We start from the raw sequence: 22,676 nt of genomic DNA, 5'->3' as shown, positions 1-22,676 counted from the left end.
ACCTGGGGTTGGGGAGGTACTGTGCCAAGCTTCAGACTTTTTTGTGCTACTATTTTCAGAACTAGTTCTATGGGTCTGAAAGTTTTTGGTGTTTCCTAGTTAGTGTTATCCTAGAAGAGGTGTGGTTATTCCTCTCCTGGTTTGCACCCTGATTTTTACCCAGAGAGGACCCCTGATGTCCTTTAGTCCAAGTATTAGTGCAACTCTTGTGACCAATCACAAGCTCTCCTCTCTATCCTGAAACTGCAACACAGAACTGCTTATACACAATAGAGTTCCTAATCAGCACCAGCTGCACCCTGTACCACTAAGGGGTCCCTTGTAATCTCTTTCTGACCAGCAATCTGACCCCCTTACCATCTCTTTGCTGAGAGCTCTTGAAGCAGCTGCTGCTGCTGTGACAGATGCCTCCAAGACCCACCACTGGTGTTTATGCCACACTTTAGGCCTGCATCCACCCCAGTATTACAAACCTCTCCTGCAGACCTCCTAAGTTGTCTTAGGCTGTAAAAATGTTCTCCTTTGACCTTTTACTGGTTCTGCCACTCCAAAATTTGACTTGATTTTTAAGCTGTTTGGAAGAGAACGTTGGGAAACTTCAGCTGGGCTGCAGTTGTACTCCACCATCTTCTAGCAAAGTTTCTTAACCTAGGGTCTATGAATTGATCTGTAAACTTCCACAGGGAAAAAAATTACATGTATTTTCACTCCACCTTGAACTAAAATTTAGCATTTTCTTCAATTATTTAAAAATAGGATTCTGAGAAGGAGCCCATGGACTAAAGGGAAGGAGGGCATGACACACAAAAAAAGTTAGGGACCTCTGGTGTACAGGAGGCATTTCCTGATTTCCTCCACTCCAGAACTGCTTCTTCCCTGCCTCATCTCATCAAAAATAGCTTTTTGTTTTGCAAGTTAAAATGTATACTCTTTCATAACAGGAACTGTATTTTTTTTGCCCTTTTTGTATCTCAAGTGCCTATCACAGTGACCAGTATACAGTGATGCTTAATAAACTGGCAAAGGGGGCCATCACACACATACACATATATACATACACACACACACACACACACACACACACACACATACACAATCAGGATCTTTGGTCTACAGGTCTATCCTGATTTCTTCCTCTCCATGAGTGCTTCTCTTCCCCACCTTAAAAAAAATAACATCTAATATGACAGAAAAATGATGAGTATTGAAGAAGATATGGGAAAGATGTGGGAAAATTCAAACACTAATGAAACAACTAATTGTTGGTGGAGTTGAGAGCTGATCCAACCATTTTGGAGAGCAATTTGGAACTACTCCCAAAAAGCTATAAAATTGTGCATACCCTGTGATCCAGCAATTAGAGATCATAAAAAAGAGAAAAGGATCCACATGTACAAAATATATGTGGGGGCAAAGAACTGGAAATTGAGGGGATGCCCATCAACTCAAGAGTGGCTGAACAAATTGTGGTATATGAATGTAACTGAATACTATTGTACTATAAGAAATGATGAACAGTTGAACATCAGAAAAAGCTGAAAAGATTTACATGAATTGATGCTGAGTGAAGTGAGCACAACCAGGAGAACACTGTACACAGTAATGACAACATGCACAATGAGCAACTTTGATGGACTTGGTTCTTCTCAATAATATAATGATCTAAGAAAATTCCAAAAGATTTATGACGTAAAATACTGTCTACATCAAGAGAAAGAACTATGGAGTTTGAATGCAGATCGAAGCATACTATTTTCACTGTTTTGTTTTGTTTTGTTTTTTTCTTTCTCTTGTTTTTGTGGTTTGTTCTGATTCTTCTTTCACAACATGACAAATGTGGAGATATGTTTAATATGATCGTACATGTATAGCCTACATCAGATTGCTTGCTGTCTTGAGGAGGGATGAGGGAAAGAAAGGAGGGAGAAAAAAGCTTAAAACTCAAAATTTTATAATAATGAATATTGAAAACTTTCTTTACATATAATTGGAAAAAAATACTATTTAAAAAGGGGGTAAAGCAAGCTTTAAAAAAAACTTATATTTTGTGTATTAGAACGTATGTTCCTTGAGGACAAGAACTTTTCCTTTTGTTTCTTTTTCTGTATGTTCAGCACTTACCACAGTGCCTGGTACATAGTAGATACCTTAATAAATGCAAGTTGATTGGTGACAATATTTTATATACATGTTGCTGACCCTGATAGATTATGAGCTTGTTGAGGGCAGGAATGCTTTCACTTTTGACTCTATATTCCTAGTGCCTAGCATGGTGCCTGGCACATAGCAGGTACTTAATCTATTGTTAATTGATTGATTCTACTATTCCTAAATTCAATGATTCTCAGATTCCAAGCTCAGTATCTGTCATAGTGCCTAGCATTAGGTTAGACATAGAGTAAGTGATTAATAAACACTGATTGATTGGTTGATTGATTAGACAAGACATAACTGCTTCAAGAAATCAGGTACAGGGACTCAGAGATTTTTTTCTGTCCCAGACGCTCCCAGGTGCTTCTCCTGGTGCTGACTTTTGGTACAATATGATATCCCTCTGACTTCTTCCACAGAGATGAGGTCGACCAGAGAGGAATGAACTGGTCTGTGAAATTACATTCTTGTCTTTCCTGGGCCCCCTGCTGTCCCACAAGCCCCCACTGCACCACCTCAACCTCAGGCACAATGGGCTCATTTACCATTAAGCAGCTGCTGGAGTTAAATGTGACTGAGTTTGAGCAGCAGGGGGAGAATGGGGAGATCCTGCAAGAACTGCTCTAGAGAAGGGTGGCTGGGGACATAGGGCAAGGTCATGCTCCCAAGAGGCTTCTCATTCCAGTAGGGGATGGAGCCATACAGCTGGGGGCTCTAAATTTCCCCACAATGAGGCAGAGAGGTGGCAGGGAATGAGTTAGCCCCATTTTACAGATGGAGTAACTCAACCCAAGTCACCTAGCAAAATAGCAGGGTCTTGACTGAGGATCTCAGCATCAAAAACCAAAGATGGAAGGGATCTCTAAGTTTAGTTAGTTAGTTCAAATCATATCTGGAACTCCAGTACCCTCTGATGTCTCTGAAAATTGGCTTGAAGATCTCCAGTGATGGGCAACCCATTCTATATTAAAACAGCTCTAATTGTTAGGAAAGTTTTAATTTAATGAGCCAAAATTTGCACCTTTTATTCCTGGTTCTACCCTCTGAGACCAAGGTGAATAAATATAATGCCTCTCCCACATTACAGCTCTTCAGATACTCCCAGATGCAATCACATCCCTCCTAAGTCTTCTATCCTTCAAACTAAGCATCCTTGGCCGCATTGATTCATCTGAATATGACATAGACTTCAGTCCTCTCACTATCCTGGTCATTCTCCTCTGGATGGACTCCATCTTGTCAAAGTCCTTCCTGAACTGTGACTACCAAAACTGAACACAATGTTTCAGATGAGATATGACCAGGGCAGAGTGTCATGGGTCTTATCATCTATCTCATGCTGGACACCTTTTTTCTGCTGTTAACTCCTACTGAAACTGCAATCCACTAGAACCCAGACACCTTTTTTTCACATTAAATATGGTCACATTAAATATTAAATAGATGCCTCCTTGATCCTCTCTTTTTTAAGTTGGATTTTCTGAACCCAAACATGGCCTTGTACAATTTTTCAAATCAAACTTCATATCAACAATTTTGACTTAGTCAACCTTGATATTGCTCGATCCCAGTTTTGTCATATTGGCTACTCCTTCCAAGTTTATTATCATTCTTTAGTTGTATAAACATGCCATTGAGGCAATTATCTAAGTCATCAATGAAAATGTTAAGCCATGCAGGACCAAGGACAGATCTCTGGAGCACTTCACTAAAGACCTCCCTTCAAGTTCATAGTATCAGAAATTTAGAGCTGAGAGTGACCTTTCTACATCATGGTCACCAGGAGACAGGAAACTTGGGTTTGAATCCTAGCTCCAATGCGGATCAACCATGGGACCCTAGGCAAGACGTTTCCCTTCTTGGGTCTCAGTTTTCGTAACTCTAAAATAAGGACCACAATAATTATACTACCTGCCTCATGGAGCCGTTTAAAGGAAAGTACTTTGCAATGCTTAAAGTAGTTTTAAAATGCCTTTTTGCCCTTTATTTTTACCAAAAATCCTTCCTTTCACAAAAGGATTCACCACAGGATCCATTAAATGATGAGTACCTTCAATGCATCCAAAAGAGGCATCTATTTACAGACTTCAATTTGCGCTCTGTTTTTCAAAGACTTAGTAAGTGTTTATGCCTGGCAAGTTAGGAAGGGGTGATGGAACTCTTTCCCTAGACTTGGAGGAAGAGGACCTGAATTCAGGTCTATACAACAATATTTGCTAGTTATGGGACCAGGGGTGAGTCACTTGGCTTCAGTTCCATCATCTATAAAATAAAGTTAATACTTGTCTCACCTAATAATGATGATGCATAGCTCTGGACAATTTACGAAGACCTCCTCAAAATAGTCATGTTGTAGGCAATTAATGACCGTTCTTCCCAAAACTGTCCTGCCAACTAAAATTCCCTATTTCTGGTAAAAGCACCAGTCACTAAGGTTCATAACCTTGAAGTTCACCTTGACTCTTCCCTCTTGCTCACCATCACTATCCTCACTACCAGACAGCTGTCAAGTCTGGTTGATTCTACCTCTCCCAGTCATCCCTTCCTTTCTAACCTATAGAAAGAAGACTCTTGGAAAACATGAGAGCTGAATTCAAGTCATAGGGTCATATATTTGGATCTGGAAGGGACCATGAAGGCCACTGAATCCAACTTCTTCATTTTACAGGTGAGAAAATGGAGCCAGTGGAATTTGAATCTACATATAGTACCCTATCCATTAAGCAGCTATCACCTGGAAGAGGGATTAAATTTGTTTGTAAGGTTGCAAAACGCAAACTTCCTTGCTTTACTTCCTTCCTTAGGAAATGAGCTGCCTTGGGAGGAAATGAAGTCCTCCTACTTGGAGCTCTTTGATCAAGAGTCAGTTACATAACCTCCCATTAGGCTTGTTGTAGGAGGTTATCTTTATCAGGTACAGGCTGAACCCAATGGCCTCTAAACTCCCTTACAACCCACAGATTCTATGAGTATGCTCCTTTCTTCTCCCATGGCCACCATCCCACTGCAAGTACCCATCCCCTCTTGCCAAGTTAATTGTAAATGTGACTTGAAGAGAACTGAATTCAACTGAAGTGAATTCTCAAACCCACTGTGACACAAAAGAAGACAGATTTTATAAAATGAATCATTTCCATGCATATAGGCTGCTAGTTGTTCAGGCTTTTTCTTTGTTTTAGAAGTTCATATAGGAGAAAACCTGTCATGCTAGGGAGTGGGGATCCACTATTGGGGACTAATGGAGCCTCAGAGATATTCTCACAGACCTCAGCATTTTTTCCAACCCTGAGATGTTGAAGTCCTTGGAGGAAGAGTGAGTCCAATGAAAGCAGTCAGAATCTCCCAGATACCACCCTTATCTCTCCCATCTCAGGCTCAGGGACTAGTTGTACTATACCCCAAATAATCAAACTCAACAAATACAAGATCCTTAGTTCACACCAAGTAAAAATAGAAACCAAAGCCACTGAGCTTGAATCTGGAGGTTATATTAAACCAACTGGCAAAAGTTATATTTACAAATTCCTTGGTTTTCTTCAGTTAAGACAAACTGAGAATAAAACTATCAAGGGGAAACCTAGGGTCCTGTATGTCAAGTAATGACTTCTTTGTATCCACAAATCAAAATATAAAAGGAAGAATGTATTTAAAACAATCAATACCTATGCAGTACCAGTCTTAACATATCCTTTCAGAAATAGAAAATGGATCACAACAGATTTGAAAAGTATCCCATCAAAAATTAGTATATTTATGAAACATGGGGTTCTATCACCTTAAAGCAACTATAGGAGGATGAAGAAGTCATCAAAAAGGAAGAAGGTAATTGATAATTGCTTTCAGAACATGTGATAAGTAGATTAAAAACTTACCAAAGAGCTTCTACAGCAAAGTAATAGGAAGGGTTGACAATAGGTATGTACTGCAGGATTTGTTAAATGTAATTGAAAGTGGTGTACCTTCATAGGCAGCCAATGGCACAGATATGATCCAAGAATGGAATCCAAAGGCCCTCCATGGGCAACATCCACATAAACTCACTAACAATTTGTCAACAAAGAATCATCAGACAAATGACTAATTTGTTTGATTTGTTTGCAGACATGGAAGAGTATATAATGGCAACTCAAGATCAGGAAATTGCCAGCAGAAATTACAGAAGGGACATCCTTAAAGAGTTCAGACTTCATGGATTATACAAGGAAATGGTGGAAATCATACAGGAAAATCTAGCACCTAGCAAATACGCAGCAAGACATGAACTAGTGAGTAGAATTATGCATCAGGAACTTGGTACCTTTCTCAAACTAAAAAATAAGGCAAATATCTCTCATACAACTACAAAGCCCCCAAACAGCCTTGAAAATTCAATAAGTAAACTATTTTTGAATTGAAGCAACAGCGCTGACCAAAAGGTTGCTCACAATCACCCAGATGTAATATTAACTCATAAAAATTTATGTACAGTCTTAAATACTCACTACCTCTAATTTACATGGAATTAAAAATTTTCATTATACAAGGTATCCCAAAAGATTTAGTGCCATTTTAAACTTTAAACTCTCAGACTTTTGGAACACCCTGTATAAGTGTGTAGCAGAAGAAATCAAAACCATGTGGGAACATTCCCATCATCTTATCTGCTGCTCAAGTTGTCTCAAAGATACCTTCAGTGGATCTACAGAAGATGAACTTATATCCTTATACTTTTTATTTTTAAATAATATTTTATTTTTCCCAATTGCATGTAAAAAATAATTTTTTAAAAATCAGGTTTTTTTGTTTTGAATTCTAAATTCTCTTCCTCCTTCCCTGAAATGGTAAGTAATTTGATATGGGTTATCCATATGTAGCCCTACACTTTTATTCAATTATAAAAAATCATTTTATCCAACTGTAAAATAATTTGTTGAATATTAAATGTATACAGAATGAAAACAGAATAGCAGCCTGAGACAGGACCATTTCTATTTGACCTTCACTGAATATAAAATGAGAAGAATAAAGAGGAAGGAGAGGAAGAAGAAGAAGAAGAAGAAGAAGAAGAAGAAGAAGATGATGATGATGATGACGATGATGATGATGAAGGAGGAGGAGGAAGAGGAAGAAAAAGAGGAAAAGGAAGAGGAAGATGAGGGGAGGAAGAGGAAGAACTCTCACTAGTCCTGCAAGTTTCACAAAACAGTTTCTTCACCACAATCTTGTGACATAAACTCAAGGATTATCTTCTCCATTTTACAGATGAAGAATATCTTGCCTAGGGTCACACACTATCTAAATCAGTGAATCAACCAACATTTAAGTGCCTACTATGTAGGTATTGTGCTAAGCACTGGGGATGCATAAGACAACCTCTGCTCTCAAGGAGTCCAGTCTAATGGAGGAGACAACATGCAAATAACTGTATAGACACAAACTATATACAAGGCAAATTGGAAATAATCAATAGAAGGGAAAATTCCAATCAACTAGAATGAATCAGGAAAAGATTTCCTGTGGAAAATGTGCTTTTAGCTGGGACTTGAAGGAAGCTGGGGAAGTCAAGAAGCAGAGATTAAGAGGGAGAGAATTCCAGGCCTGGGGACAGTCAGTGGAAATTCAGAGTCTAGTTTGAGTAACAGCAATGCCACTGGATCAGAGAGTACATGGTAGGGGAGATGTAAGATGTAAGAGGATTGGAGAGGTGGGACTGAAGGGATTATAAAGGGCCTTGAATGACAAAAAAAGAGGGTTTTGTATTGGATCCTAAAGGTGATAGGAAGTCAATGGTGTTTAATGAGGACGGGTTTGACATGGTCAGACCTGTACTTTAGAAGACAGCTTTGACAGCTGAATGGAGGATGGTATGTAGTTGGGGAGAGACCTGAGGCAGGCAGACCTCCCAGCAGCTATTGCAGTAGTCTAGGCATGAAGTGATGAGGACTCTGTGCCATGGTGGTGGCAGCATCAGGGGAGAGGAAGGGTAGAATGTGAGAGCTGGCATAAGGAGAAATAGCCAGGCTTTGGCAACAAACAGATTGGATGGGGTGGGGGGGGGGGGCTGGTGGAGGGAAAGGAATAGTGAGAGTGAAGAGTTGAGGACATCTAGGTTGTGAGCCTGGGGGACTGTAAGGATGATGGTACCCTTAGTAGTAATAGGAAAGTTAAGAAGAGTGCAGGAATTGGGGAAGACAATGAGTTCCATTTTAGACATCTAGGTCAAGATATCTGAAAGGCAGTTGGAAATAGGAGTCTAGAGGTTAGCAGAGAGTTTAGGGCTGGATAAGCAGGCATAAGAATCCGTTTCACTCAAACAACAAGTGTAACAAGTGAAGCCTGAACCCAGAACTCAGCTCTAAGGTTAGTGTTTTCTTTTGGGTTTTTTCCATAACAGCAGCTAGGTGGCCTAATGGCCAATTCCATTTGACCTGGAATCAGGAAGACCTGAGATCAAACCCTGCCTCAGATAGTTCCTAGCTCTGTGACCCTGGACAACTTAATACACATATACTTCAAGTTTTCTCCTCTGTAAAATGGGGATAACCACATTCCCATACCCCATAGCCTACCTCCCAGGGTTGTTGTGAAGATCAAATGAGAGAATATTTGTAAAGCCTTTTGCAAACCTTAAAACGCTCTCTAAATGCTAAGCTATTATCTTATATAAATAAAAATAAAACTTAAAGCACTCTGTAATGCTAGCTATTATCCTATACAAATAAATACAAATCTTAAAGCACCTTATTGATTAAAGCACCTGTCTATTGATCCTAACAACCCTGTGAAGTAGATGCTATTATTATCCCCATTTTACATGTGGGGAAACAGAGGCTGGTGATTATCATCATCATTATTATAATACCTCCTTGACTGCTTCCCCTACAGTACATGTTCTGAGATTAAGTAAGTACCGTGAAATTTCCCTACACTTGGGCAACCTTTTCCCACATCTTATCTTATGCCCCTGACCTCTACTTGGGGAGAATGGTAGGGAACAATTTTGAGTCTTTTACCCCAGAAGATTCTCTGCTCCTGCCTGAAACTCAAAGACTACCTTCCTCCCTGACCCCACCATGGCAGATGCTATAAACACATACTAAACACCATGAAGGTATTTCCAAATCACACATTATAAGGGGTCAGGCAGTCAGATAGCAGCCCCTCTCTCCCTGGGGACCCAAATGCAGAGTTTTTGTTCTAACTCCACAAGAAAGGGAGAAAAGAAGTTATAGAAACTGAATCAACCACACCTTTCTCCCTCTGCTATCCCTCTATATTGTTAGGAAAATACCCTGGTATCTTATGGATTATCCAGATCAAAATCCAGCCTACTTCAGTCCTATAAAGGGGGGTAGATGATACAATGAATAGATATAACTGGATCCAGAACCGAGTTCAAATCTTTCCCCAGTTGCATATTTAGATGTGTGATGCTAGGCCAGTCATTTAATTTCTTGGAGTCTCAGTTTCCCCATTTGTAAAATGGAAATAATAATAGCACCTACTTTGCAGGGTTGTTGTGAGGATCAAATGAAATCACATATGTGAAGCTCTTTGAAAACCTTAAAGTGCTGTATGGATCTAGCTATTATTTTTATTATTACTGCTCTCGTTCCTAATCACCTTCCCCTCTTCCTAATTTCCATATTTTTGTCAAGGTCACCACCATCCTCCCTGTTACTTGGGTTCACAATCTAGGTTCACTCCTCCACTCTTCAGTCTCTCTCACCCCCAATAGACAATCTAAGTCTAAGTCTCATCAAATCTACCTTCCCACCATCTCTTATATACTCACCCTTCTCTCCTCAGATATTACCATCCCCCAGGAGGAATCTCCGGAATCACCTCATCCCTGGCCTCAATTCTCTCTGCACCCGAGTCCTCAGCTATCAGTGATCTTGCTCTAGTGACTCGCTATCAGCTCCAGGATCAATATAAAACCCTTTGTTTGGCTTTTGAAGTTCTTTATAACCTGGTCTCTTCCTACCTTTCCAGTCTTTTTATAGGTCACCCCCCCTCCACATATTCCAAGATCCAAAGCACCGATCTGGATCAGTATTCCTTGCTGTTTCTCACACAAGACAATTCATCTCTAGGCTCTGTGCCTTTTCGCTGGCTGTCCCCCATGTCTGGAATGCTCTCCCTCCTCATTTGTGACCAGTGGCTTCCTTCAAGTCCCAGCTAAAAGTCAATCTTATGTAAGAATCTTTTCCCAATCTCCCTTAGTGCTGGTGCCTTCTGAAATTAATTCCAATTTATGATGAACAGGTGGACTTCAGACAAATCTGGAAATACTTATATGAACTGATGCTGAGTGAAGTGAGCAAAACCAGGAGAACATTATACACAGGAACAGCCACAGGGTATGAGGACTAATTTTGATAGATTTAGCCCTTCTCAGCAACACAAGGACCTAAAACATTCCCAAACGACTGTCGAGGCAAAATGCCATCCATACCCAGAGAAAGAACTATGGAGTTGGAACACAGAAAGAAGCAGACTCTTCTCTCTTTTGTCATGTTTTGTTTTGTTTTTCTCATAGTTTCTTCCATTCACTTTAATTCTTCTATGCAACAAAACTAATGGGAAAATGTATTTAATAGGAATGTATGTGTAGAGCCCATATAAGATTGCATACCACCTTGGGGAGGGAGGGAGAGAAAATTAAAACTTATAGAAGTGAATGTTGAAAACATTAACAAATTTGAGAGGAAAATAACTTCCCATTTATCTTATCTATATCTTATTTGTACATAGTTATTTTCATGTTGTCCTTCCCATTAGATGGTGAGCTCCTTGAGAGCAGGAATGATTTTTACCTTTCTTTCTAAGCTCTGTGCTTGAAACAGCACTTGGCACATAGTCAGTGCTTGTTGACTAGATCCGCACTCAGATCACGGGATCCTGTGACACCATGGCCAGACACAGCAGCACCAGCAAATGTGCTTTCTTCATGTCCTTTCCACCTCTACCTGGTGTTGCTCAGAATTAGAGAGGACCTCCAACGTCATCCAATCCAAATGATCCCCACCAACCATCTCCTCCCCAATCTCTCTTGACAGGCAGTCTCTCCTTGAAGACCTCCGAGCACAGAGAGTTCACCTCCTTTTGAGGAACCCATTCCATCTGGGGATAGCTCTTTTCCCCTTTCAGGACATAATTCTCTTTTTTCAGAAGTTTCTCCTCAAGGGTGGCATTATAGAACCATCAAAAAGGTGATAGATTTGGCATCTAAGGCCCTAACTTCAAATCCTGATTCTGCCACTTACTGGCTGTGTGCTATTGGACAAGTTACATCGTTTTGCTGGGACATAGCATCCTCAATTGTAAAAGCAGAGAGTTGGATTGCATGGTTTTTGAAGCCCCTTCCAGCTCAAAATCTCTGATCCTTATATCAGGCTGAAGCTGACTTTTATGGCTTCCCTCCACTGTCCCCAGTTCTTGGCTCTCCAGCGCCAAGCAGAATCAGTGCAATCCCTCTTCTTCACATGAGACAGTAATCATAGCTGTTCTTTCTGCAAATCCTTCCTTGTTCAAGTTGAATGTCCCCACTTCTTTCAGCACAAAATCCTCAGTCAGCAAACCTGGAAGTGAGAATTCTCTCCTATTTACTCTTTGGATGCCCTTAGGCAAGTCACTCACTTTCTTTATCTGTAAATGCAGATAACAATACTTTTACTAACTTGTTCACACATTCTGCTGGAAGCCTGGCCAGCAGAGCCCAACCTCTGACAGGTTCTGACAGGCTGGCAATGTTTCCAGTACAGACTTGATGATGGAAGGATGGTGTGTCTGCCATCAGAGGACCAGCGTACCCAAGTACACAGAGTTTCCTCACCAGGTTGGCTGTAGCATAATGAATTTTTGACTGCTGTAACTCTCACAGACGATTTCCAAAGGGCTAGAAGAGTTGCAATCTGTGTTCAGATATAAAGTATATGCCTCCATGAAAGCATGGTTCCCTGAAATACTGTAATGTGAGAGCAATTATTAGTGTCTCAGGCAGGATTTGAACTCAGGTCTTCCTGACTCCAAGTCTAGCATGCTACTACGTAAAGGACCTCCACAGTCATCAAATTTAACTCCCCTCATCTTGCAAATGAGGAAATTAAAGCCAGGAGAATTAGTAAAGTGATTTGCCCAAGGTTATGCAGATGGTAAGTGGTGGAGTTGGAATAGGAACACAGATCCTCAGACTCCAATTTCCATTGCACCATGATGCCCCTTTAGCTGACCAGGAATGCATGTTGACTTATAATAGACCAAGGGGAGGAAGTGTCCTCTTATTGAAGGTATTCAAGCAAAGAATGAATGATCACTTGGGGGGTGGGTGTTGTAGGGGGTACTATTTTTCTTTGCAAATATAAGATTCTGTCAAGCTCATTCCCCTCCCCAGGAACAGCCCTAGAAGAATCAGTTTGGGTCTAACAAAGAACGAACCAGCATTTCTGCTCCCTGTCATTATTGTATTCCCCAGATAACCCTCCAATTTCTTTCTTTATCTCCCCAAATTTGCTTCACCCAGATCTACAAAATGTAATCTTTCTTTTTCTCAGCCCAGTGACAAGAAAGGAAAGGTAATGGGGGGGGAGGGGAAATGAGAAAGGTGGAATGGATGCCACCCCTTCTGGTCTCCTTTCTTCTTACCTCTGGTTCCCTAAGGGGCAAGTCCTCTCAGAGCCAGCCCCACAGCCTCCAGAAGCACTGCCTCTCCTCTCTTCCAAGCTCTTAATCTCCCTGTAACATCAGCAGGCTCTTTCTAACAACCATTGATTTTAGAACTCCCCTTTGCCGAGACTCTTCAAAATACATTTGGACTAAATTACTAAACACTGCTGCCCCAGGCCAAAGCATGACAAAAATAAAAACAGGACTCAAATCAGATTAGTAATTGCCCTGTCTCCGAGCCACCTAAGCACACAGGTGGCCATGACTTCCTCCTATGGATTCTCCTTCTCTTCCCTGCTCCTATTCTCCCCATTCCCAGTAGTGTTTATCTTGTCATTCTTCTGGGGATTCATCCAACCTATCCATCATCATCATCATCATCGTCACTTCCTAACAATGAGGACTATCCAAAAAGGGGGAAGGAGCCAGCTGAAGGTGGAGTTTCCCATTTACCTCCAGCACAATGAACACCACCTACCACTACCCCCATTAGCACCACCTACCACCATCAACATCAACGTTATCTACAAGCAGAACCACCAACACCCCTGTCACCATTGCCATCAATATCTCCTCTCACTATCATCATTAAAATGACCTATCACTAGCAATATCATCTACCACCAGCACCATCAACACCCCCTACTCCAAGCACCATGAAGATCATCTTCACTGAGTGGTTACCAGGTGGGGGAGTGGTGCCATCTAGTACCTGGAGATTTTTGTTGTTGTTGTTGTTCAGTTGTTTCAGTCATATCCAAATCTTTGTAATTTCATTAAAGATTTTCTTTACAAAGATACTGGAGTGGTTTGCCATTTCCTTCTCTAACTCATTTGACAGATGAGGAAACTGAGGCAAACAGGATTAAGTAACTTGCCCAGGGTCACACAGCTGGTAAGTAATACATTTCTGAGACCGATTTGAACCCTGGTCTTCCTGACTCCAGGCAGACACTCTCTACTGTGCCACCTAGCTGCCCATCCTGGGATTACAAAGACAGAGTTTCTGCCCTCAGTCAAATTGGGGAGACAAGATAGGACAAACACATGTGAAAGATAAATAACAATAAGAAAAAAATGTAGGAGAAGTAAGTGTGAAGTCAAAGAAAGAATGCTGAATCTAGAGGACCTGAGTTCAAGTCTTAGCAATGTCTCTTGCCACCTTAGTGACTATGGACAAATTACTTACCAACTTCAGGCCTGTTTCCTCATTTATAAAATAAGGGAGGATGGAGCTTGGCTAGATGACCTCAGCGATTCGTTCCAGTTCTTAACTTAGGACCATAGAATCCTAAGGGCCTGATGAAGACTATGAGTGCTACAAGAATCCAGAGGGAGAGAGATCAGTGTAGAAGATGGTGAGCAATGAGAGCTTTTCAGAGAAGGGAAAGACATGAGTTGGACTTTGAAGGTTAGATAGATTTGTGATGGGAGAAGGAGGATTGGTGTGAGTGAAGGACAAGTGAATGTGGTACTCAACATGGGTCCTGGCCATGTTGGAGAAGAGGTGTCTAGAAGGTTGGAGGGATGGATCCCAGTCAGATAATGAAGGGCCTCCAATACCCAGCTAAAGAGGTCTATCCTTCCTTCACTTCCCAATGCTTCCCAAGTCAGGCAGTTCAGTTACCTGTTCACCAATCTAGTGGACAATAAGTGACCATTAAAGGAAATTACACTTGCCACCCTCTGCATCAAGTTAACTCCTATGGCTCCCAAGGAGTAACTGTGCCTAGCATGGTGGTCAGCACATGATAAGCAATTAATAAATGCTTGTTGGACTGAATTGTTAAATACTTCCTTAATGGATCTGCCGCAATATACAAAGCAGTATGTGAGGAAATACAGTTCTGAATTCTACCACTTACTAGCTGCGTGTCCTTGGCCTCATCTATAAAATACTCCCTAACTTGAAGAGAGTTGGAAGGGATGTCAGAACTGTCAAGTTCAGCTCTCATTTTATAAATGAGAAAATTGAGGCCCAGGGAATCAAAGTGACTTGACCAAGGTCACACAAGTAGTAAACATCAGAGGTTGGCTTAATCTCTGCAGCCCCTCCCTCTGATTAGTCATTTCTTCCCAGAAACCCCAGATGTTCTGATTCCAGAGCCAAGGACTAATGTGCTGCCATTGTACCACACTGCTTTAGTAATCTTACACAGAAATGGGAATTATTATTATTATAGATGGGAAAAGGGAACACTCCAGGAAACTAGATCATCCTTTGAGCCAAAAGAATGGCTAGGTCAAGATAACTATAATAACAACTCACAGTTTGTGGCACTTTTAGGCTTTTGTCACAACAAATCTATAAGGAGGGAAGGACAAATATCATTATTCCCATTTTACAGGTGAGGAAACCGATCCTTATACACTGTGACTTGTCAGGTCTGTGATCTACGTTTTGTGAATTGCAGAATCTCTGACTCTTGGTTAGACGAGACTACAGAATCTAAACTTTCCCAGAGTTTATTCTGTGATATTCAGTAGACAACAAACCGTCATCATACCCTTCCTTGAAGACCTTTCAATTTAGTAAACATTTATTGAGAGCCTACTATGTGCTGTAATAAATGATAGAAATACAAATAAGACAGTGAGTCTCTACCCTTGAGGAGCTCATAATCTAATAGGAGAAGATAACACAAAAAAGGTAACTTAAAAGTTCACTTCTGGTAAAGAGGAGCCCACTACTTCCCAAGGAAGTCCACTTTGGGATAACACTGCAGGTCAGGAACTTTGACTTTATGGGGAACAGAAATCTGTCTCTTTGGAACATCCATTTCTTAATCTAGCTCTGCCCTCTGGGACTAAGAAGACACCTCCTCCTTCTATGCAGGAACCTTTCAAATACTTGAAGACAGTTCTCATATCTGACTTCAGTCTTCTTTTCTCTAGGCTAAACACCCCAGATCCTTCAGCAAGTCCTTATTTCCCATGGTCTCAAGGACTCCAAACATTCTGGCCACCCTCTACTGGACTCAACATCTATTCAATGTCTATTCTAAAATGTGGTACCAGAACTAGATGAAGATCTTCAGGTGGAATCTAATCAAAACAGAGAACAGTAAGACAATTTCTCTCTGGGCCTCGTTCCTGACCTTCTAGACTTTCTCCATCATGCCACAACAGCCTTCCCATACTGGAAGTTTACTTTCTGCCCCTATGGCTCCTTCCTCTGATTGGTCATTTCCTCTCAGAATCCTCATTTTAAGGGAAGTGCCCTGACCAGTCTCCAAGCTCACCTCTGCTCTCTTTAGACTTTCTCGACCATTCCCCCAAATGTGTACTTTCATCCTCCCCAAGCCCTGTATTTTACAGCTTTTTGTTTATGTGTTCTCTTCTCCTATCATAATGGAAGTTCCTTGGAGGCAAGCAAAGTCTTTGTTTTTGCCTGTATTTGTCTTCCTATTGTTTAGCACAGTGCCTGGAACATACTAAGGACTTAATAAATGTTTGTTGAATTGTAACTCGACTTACATTTGCCTTGTTCTGAACATGGACAATATGCAAATAAATATATACAAAGTAAGCATATTTCAGGTAAAGTAAGTTTCCGTTCAAGTAGTAGCTACTAAAAACCTCGAGCAAGCATTATATGTAATGGGGATAAACTAGATGCCCTCCCAATAAGATCAGGGGCAAAGCAAGGATGCCCATCACCACCACTATATTCAATATTGTACTAGGAAGGCTAGCCATAGCAATAAGACAAAAAGAAATTGAAGCAATAAGAACGAGCAACAAGGAAACAAAGCTATCAGTCTGTGCAGATGATATGATGGCACGTTTAGAGAACCCTGGAAAATGAACTAAAAAACTAGTTGAAATAATTATCAACCTTAGCACAATTGCGGGATATAAGATAAACTCGCATAAGTCATCAGCATTTCTATATATTACCAACAAATCCCAGCAGGAAGAGATAGAAAGAGAAATTCCACTTCAAATAACTGCAAACCATATAAAATACTTGGGAATCTACCTGCCAAGACAAATCTTGGAACTATATGAACATAATTACAAAACACTTTTCACACAAAGACAAAGTAAATTATTGGAAAAAATACTCATTGTTCATGGATAGACCAAGCCAATATAATAAAAATGATAATTCTACTAAATTAATTTAATTTATTCAACTGCTAAAAAATTATTTTATAAGGTTAAAAAAATTTTTTTAATTAAAAAAAAAAGAACAAAAGGTCAAGAATATCAAGGGAATCAGTATTAAAAAAAAATGTGAAGAAAGGCAGCCTAGCAGTTGCTGTTGTTACTGATTGCTATTCAGGTGTTTTACTTGTGTCTGATCTTTCATGACCCCATTTAGGTTTCTCGTGACAAAGATGCTTAGTTTGTCATTTCCTTCTCCAGCGGATCTAGTGGGTCCATTTTATCAGGCTATCAGAGATTAAGTGACTTGCTCAGGGTCAGCCTACCAGTACCAGATTTCAAACTACATTACAAGGAGATAATTATCAAAAAAAATCTGGTTCTGGCTGAAAAATAGAGTGGTGGATCAGTAGACTAAATTAGGTACACAATACACAGTAGTAAATTAACATGGTAAATGTGTTTGATAAACCCAAAGATCTAAGCTTTGGGAGTAAAAACTCAGTATTTGACAAAAATTACTGGGGAAAATGAAAAAGTTTGACAGAAACTAGGCATAAATCAACATAAGCTCAAAATGGGGACATGGGTTAGACATAAAGGGAGATATAAGCAAATTGAGAGAGCATGAGAAAATTTACCTGTCAGATCTTTGGTAAGGGAAGAGTTTGTAACCAAACAAGAGAAAGATGGGATCACAGGAAATAAAATGAAAAAGTCTGGTTACAGGAAATTTGAAAGTTTTGCATAAAGCCAATGTAGCCAAAATTAGAAGGTAAACAGGAAAGTAGGGGAAAATGTTACAGCAAGTTTTTCTGATAAAGGGCTCATTTCTCAAATATATAGGGAACTGAGCCAGTTTTATAAAAAATAAGAGGTATTCTTCGATTGCTAAATAGTCAAAGGATATGAACAGGCAGTTTTCAGGGAAAAAGAATTAAATCTATCAATAGTAATATAAAAGTGCTCTAAAACTCTAATGACTGGAGAAATGAAAATCAAAACAACCCTGAAGTACCACCTCACACCTATCAGATTGGCCAACCTGACAGATAAGGAAAATGACAAATGCTGGAGGGAATGTGGAAAAATAGGGACACTAATGCACTATTGGTGGAGTTGTGAGGCTGGAGGGCAGAAGAGAATATTTTTAATGAATTTAAAATTAATTTATTTTTAGAATTTCTTTTAAAGTCAATAACAAGAAAGGGTCTCAGGAATCCAATCACAATCCAAATCACCTAAACTTGAAAGACTCCTTAGGGTTAATTTGTATAGTCAGTCAGTTAGCATTTATTAAGCCCCTTCTGTGTGTCAAGAACCTAAGCCTTAGGATACAAATAAGAAAGACAATTTCTGCCATCAAGGAAATTGCAATCAATAGGGAAAGATAACACACAAAGGAAAAGAAAGAAGACAGAATCTACGTATTAGCCTCTCTGCTTCTAAGCTATAGTCATCCCACCATGAGGGTGAAGCCACAGCAATGCTGTGGAGATAGTGACTTACAGCCTGCCTCCTCCACAGCTCTTGAATTCCTCAGGCTTCTTTGTCGCATAAGCAGTAGGCTTTCATCAGTCATAAAAGTTCATTAACATTAATTAGATTAACATTAACAGATTAGACTGGCTTTAAGCTTTGGCTCCCAAGTCTGGCTTACTCCATTCCTGAACTTCCTTAGTGTTATAATGTATATATAACTTCTCTCACTCCCCACACATAGAGAAAATCCCTATTTGGCAACAAATAACCAGCCAGGAGTGGTAGAAGAAGAATCAGAATCACCAGCCATGGAAGATTCGTGGTGTGGTTTACATAGTATCAACTTTCCAGCTTTCACAGGGTTGCAGGGAGGGCTGGTGCAAATCAGAGAGTGAGATTCCAGTTGAGTCATGTGGGTGGTGGCTTCCCCCCACTAGCTCTGCTTTCCTGAGCCCCCCAAGGCTTCCTGGCTGCAGAGCCGCAGACAGGCATGAGCTATAAAAGGAGTTGCCAACAGCATGAACTGAGTCTGAGGTTTGGCTGTAAGCACCGGCCCCCTTCCTTTCATGTGTTGTTTCTTTGAAGTTGAATTCTCAAGTTTTTCACTGAATTGAGACTAAATTTAGGTCCTCATTCCCACCACAGTCACCCAGGAGGGGAGCGAATAAAGAAAAATAAGGGGAAAACCTAATAAATAGATGACAAGCCACTGAAAAGTTTGCCGGCTGCCTGTAATTTATTCAAACTATGGCATTCACTCCCGATTAATATATTTTAATTTATTTCTGTCTCCCTGAGCATGCTCTGTGTCTACCAGCAGCTGATGCCTGGCTTGCCTAGGCCTGGGTGTCCTGGTGAAATAATGCATGGCATTGTCTGGCATGATGTAAAAATACACGATACATCACGCAGATGCGTTCAGCAAGCGTGATATAAAAATGACGAATGGGCCCTGGCCAAACACTTAAGCATATTCATCCCACATTAGTAGAAAATGAATATTAATACGCCAGAAAATGGCTTGTGTGATGAGGTTCTCAGGTTGCATTAGCGCCTAAGCATCAGCCAATTTCCTTCCCAGAGCTAGTTCAGGCTCAAGGGTGCCATATGTAGAAGGGCAGCGTGGAGTGGAGAGGTGGGAGAGCCAGTTGGTTGGAGTATCAGCTCATACTACTAGCTGTGTGACCCCAGGCAGGTCATTTAAACTCTCTTACCCTCAGTTTCACATCTGTAGGAAAAAAAGGAAAGGAAAGGAAAGGAAAGGAAAGGAAAGGAAAGGAAAGGAAAGGAAAGGAAAGGAAAGGAAAGGAAAGGAAAGGAAAGGAAAGGAAAGGAAAGGAAAGGAAAGGAAAGGAAAGGAAAGGAAAGGAAAGGAAAGGAAAGGAAAGGAAAGGAAAGGAAAGGAAAGGAAGAAAGAACAAAGAAGTGGAAAGAAGAAAGAGAGAGAAGGAGGGAGGAAAGAAAGAAGGAAGGAAGGAACAAATAAAAACACACTAATTACATGTCAGAATTGTTGTGGGGAAAATATTAAGTGTAGATCCAGGTTGGCAGCCATGACTGCTGGGAAATGTAGTTTCCACAGGTGGAGGAAGGGACTAAGGGATTTTAAGAGGTAGGAACTGCATGTGTTAGGGACCTTTAATGTGGGAGGCTACATTTGACTTATTTACTTGATAGGCATGTACCAAGATCCCTTATAAACAAAAATATTCATAAGCAGAGCTTTTTGTTGTCAAAGAAAAAGAGCAAAGTAGATGTCTATAGACTGGAAAATAATTAAACGAATTGTGGTACATGAATGTAATTGAATAGTATCACACTGTTTAAACAAAAATCATATATGAAGAAGTCAGGCAAGCATGGGAAGATTTCAGAAGGGTTGCCAAGAGGAAGGTCAGGGGGCTCTGAACTGTCATCCCCTAAAATGACCTCTCTTGGTTACTAGGACTATAGGGTCCAGAAAATGGGACCATATTGATTTTATAGATTCCCTAGCTGACCTGGAATCCTTAGACTAAATATGAAACCTAATGACTTGTTCTGCTCATGTCCTGACCACGCTGTCTTCTTGACCTTAGTGTTTAGCTTCTCACGACTCAAACCATCATCACCAGAGGGGAAAGCATGTGGTACCATGGCAAGAACACTGGTTCTAAAGTCAGATAACCAAGGTTCAAATACCACTTCTGACATTTGCTGTGTGACCTTGACCAGTGAACTGCAGCTCATAACCTCTGTTTTTTCATCTGTAAAATGAGGGGGTAGACTAGATGGCCTTGGAGGACCCTTCCAACTCTGAAACTAGGATTATAAGAACTAAAGACTGTATGATCCTTCACTGGCACTATTACCAAGCTTGCTAAAATGCAATGTTCATGTTAGCTAGAAGAACAATAGAGCTCCAAGAAGCTTTCCCAGCTCATTCCAGTCCACTGCCATCTCTTTCTTCTCAACACTTACAGCCCTTCCAGTCTGAACCAGTCAATGACCGTTAGAACACATTGCTTTGAAATATTAAGTATAACTGAGTTTCAGAAATGGAAGGGACCTTGGAGGCCACATAATCTAACTAGAGCAATGAGTAGAGAAGGGAGATTGGAGTTTTGCCTCAGGGCACTGGAGTTTAAAGGTTGCTGACAGTATTTTTGGAAGCTTCCTATTTTCAGTGCAGAGGGGCTCTCAATAAATGTTTATTGAATTGAAATCAAGGAATAAACATAAAATTCTAAACTTGGATTCCAGAAATCACGCAAAATAATTCTAAATTCTCTTCAGAGAGGCTTTTAAGTTGAAGACAGCTCTGTTTCCCCCTTATCTGAGGCAGGATTTGAATATTCAGGTCTTTCTAACTCCAAGGGCAGCAATCTATCTACTTTGCAACCTAGGGACTGGTGATAAGGAAGGATGAGGATTGGAGGGCCCAAAGCAAGCAGGTAGACTAGAGGTTGAGAAAGTGAGGGATCAGGATGTCCCAAGGAGGATAAGGGTGGGGATAGAAGAAAAATGTGAGTCAGGTTCTGAATTTATTGAGGGAAGCAGATGACCCAGAAGTCCCTGATGACAACAAGGGTCAGGAGAGCATGGAGTGAACTTCCCAGGAGGAAAGTGATTGTTGAATGATGGCACTGGGGGGGGGGGGGAGGGGGGGGGTAGTCTGCAAGTGAAGTAGAAGACCTCCTCCTCCAGTGTGTCAGCAGGTGTGGATGAAGGAGCACCCGGTCTTGGAAAGGGTGCCAAAAGATGAGGTGTCTACAGGGGAAAGGTGGACTTCACTGAGCAGCAGAAGATGAAATCTAAGATGAAGAGACTTAGAGCAAGATTAGTGGTCATCTCACCCTATCTCCCCATTTTGCAGGTGAGGAAACTGAGGCCCAGAAATGAAAAGCAACTTGTCCAAGGTCATATAGGCAGCAAGTGGTACAGCAAAGACTCACCCTCAGGGCCTCTAATTCCAAATCAATCCAATTTCCTCCTGTGCCTCAAGGGAGAAAAAATCTCAATGGGTGCAGGAGCAAGGGAGGGTGGAAGAGGACTTGACTTATTGAGAGTGGGGGATAGTGCCATCTCCCATCCCCTCTCTATGGAAGAGAAGGTTGGGGCTCCATGAAACCCTCGGCAAGTAAAACAGCGCAGAAAGGTTGATGTCAAGAAGAAGTGGAGGGCAGGAAACCTATCACCAAGGAAGGAATTTTGCCTTTTAGGATTCCAGCATCTGGGGCATACCTTGGTTGCCCTCTACTGGATCTGTCTTTGCCTACTCAGAAACAAATGGGTCTCAATGTCTTCCAAGGAACCTTCCAGATCTGAAAGTCTACTATTCTATGAAAAATTTCTATTACCTTCCTTCCCTGTCCTCTCCCCTTGGCCCACATACTATATTGGCTAAAGTCCTAGACGTGGAGTTAGAAAGAGCTGGGCCCAGATCAGGCTCCCAAACAAGGCTCTGTGACCAGGGGGAAATCACTTGGCCTCTCTAAGGTTCCATTTCCTCATCTTTTAAATCCAGCTAATAATCCCCATAGCATTTGTCTCATGACATTCTTGCAAGACTCCAGTGACTGAAAAGTACTTTGCAGACCTTCAAAACAAAATGCCCATTGTTCATAGTATAAGGGAAGCAAATCTATGGCCACTCTTTGGGTGCCTGCATTGGGATTAGCTCCTCATCGATGAAGCCTTTAAAGGAGAGCTTGGATTTCTCTCTATAAGAGAGATCAGAAATGAGATTCCTTTGGGGAAGGGGGGGAGACTCAACCTCCAAGGTTCCTTCGAGTCCTGGGTCTGAG

At 40.9% G+C, this 22,676-nt stretch overlaps 1 long non-coding RNA gene across 1 annotated transcript in view; it reads right to left on the bottom strand.

Moving 5' to 3' along the window:
* Positions 1–18,813, bottom strand: part of LOC140517435 (uncharacterized) — a 64,601-nt gene extending 45,788 nt beyond the window's left edge. The window contains exon 1 of the long non-coding RNA XR_011971585.1: positions 18,418–18,813. This is a non-coding gene — a long non-coding RNA (uncharacterized lncRNA). The remainder of the gene's footprint in view (positions 1–18,417) is intronic.
* Positions 18,814–22,676: the final 3,863 nt, after the last annotated feature.

This window comes from Notamacropus eugenii, chromosome 1 (assembly GCF_028372415.1).
Source record: "Notamacropus eugenii isolate mMacEug1 chromosome 1, mMacEug1.pri_v2, whole genome shotgun sequence".
In the NCBI taxonomy this organism is placed as follows: domain Eukaryota; kingdom Metazoa; phylum Chordata; class Mammalia; order Diprotodontia; family Macropodidae; genus Notamacropus; species Notamacropus eugenii.
Note: the sequence above shows the minus strand (reverse complement) of the source record. Positions and strands in the feature narration are given on the sequence as shown.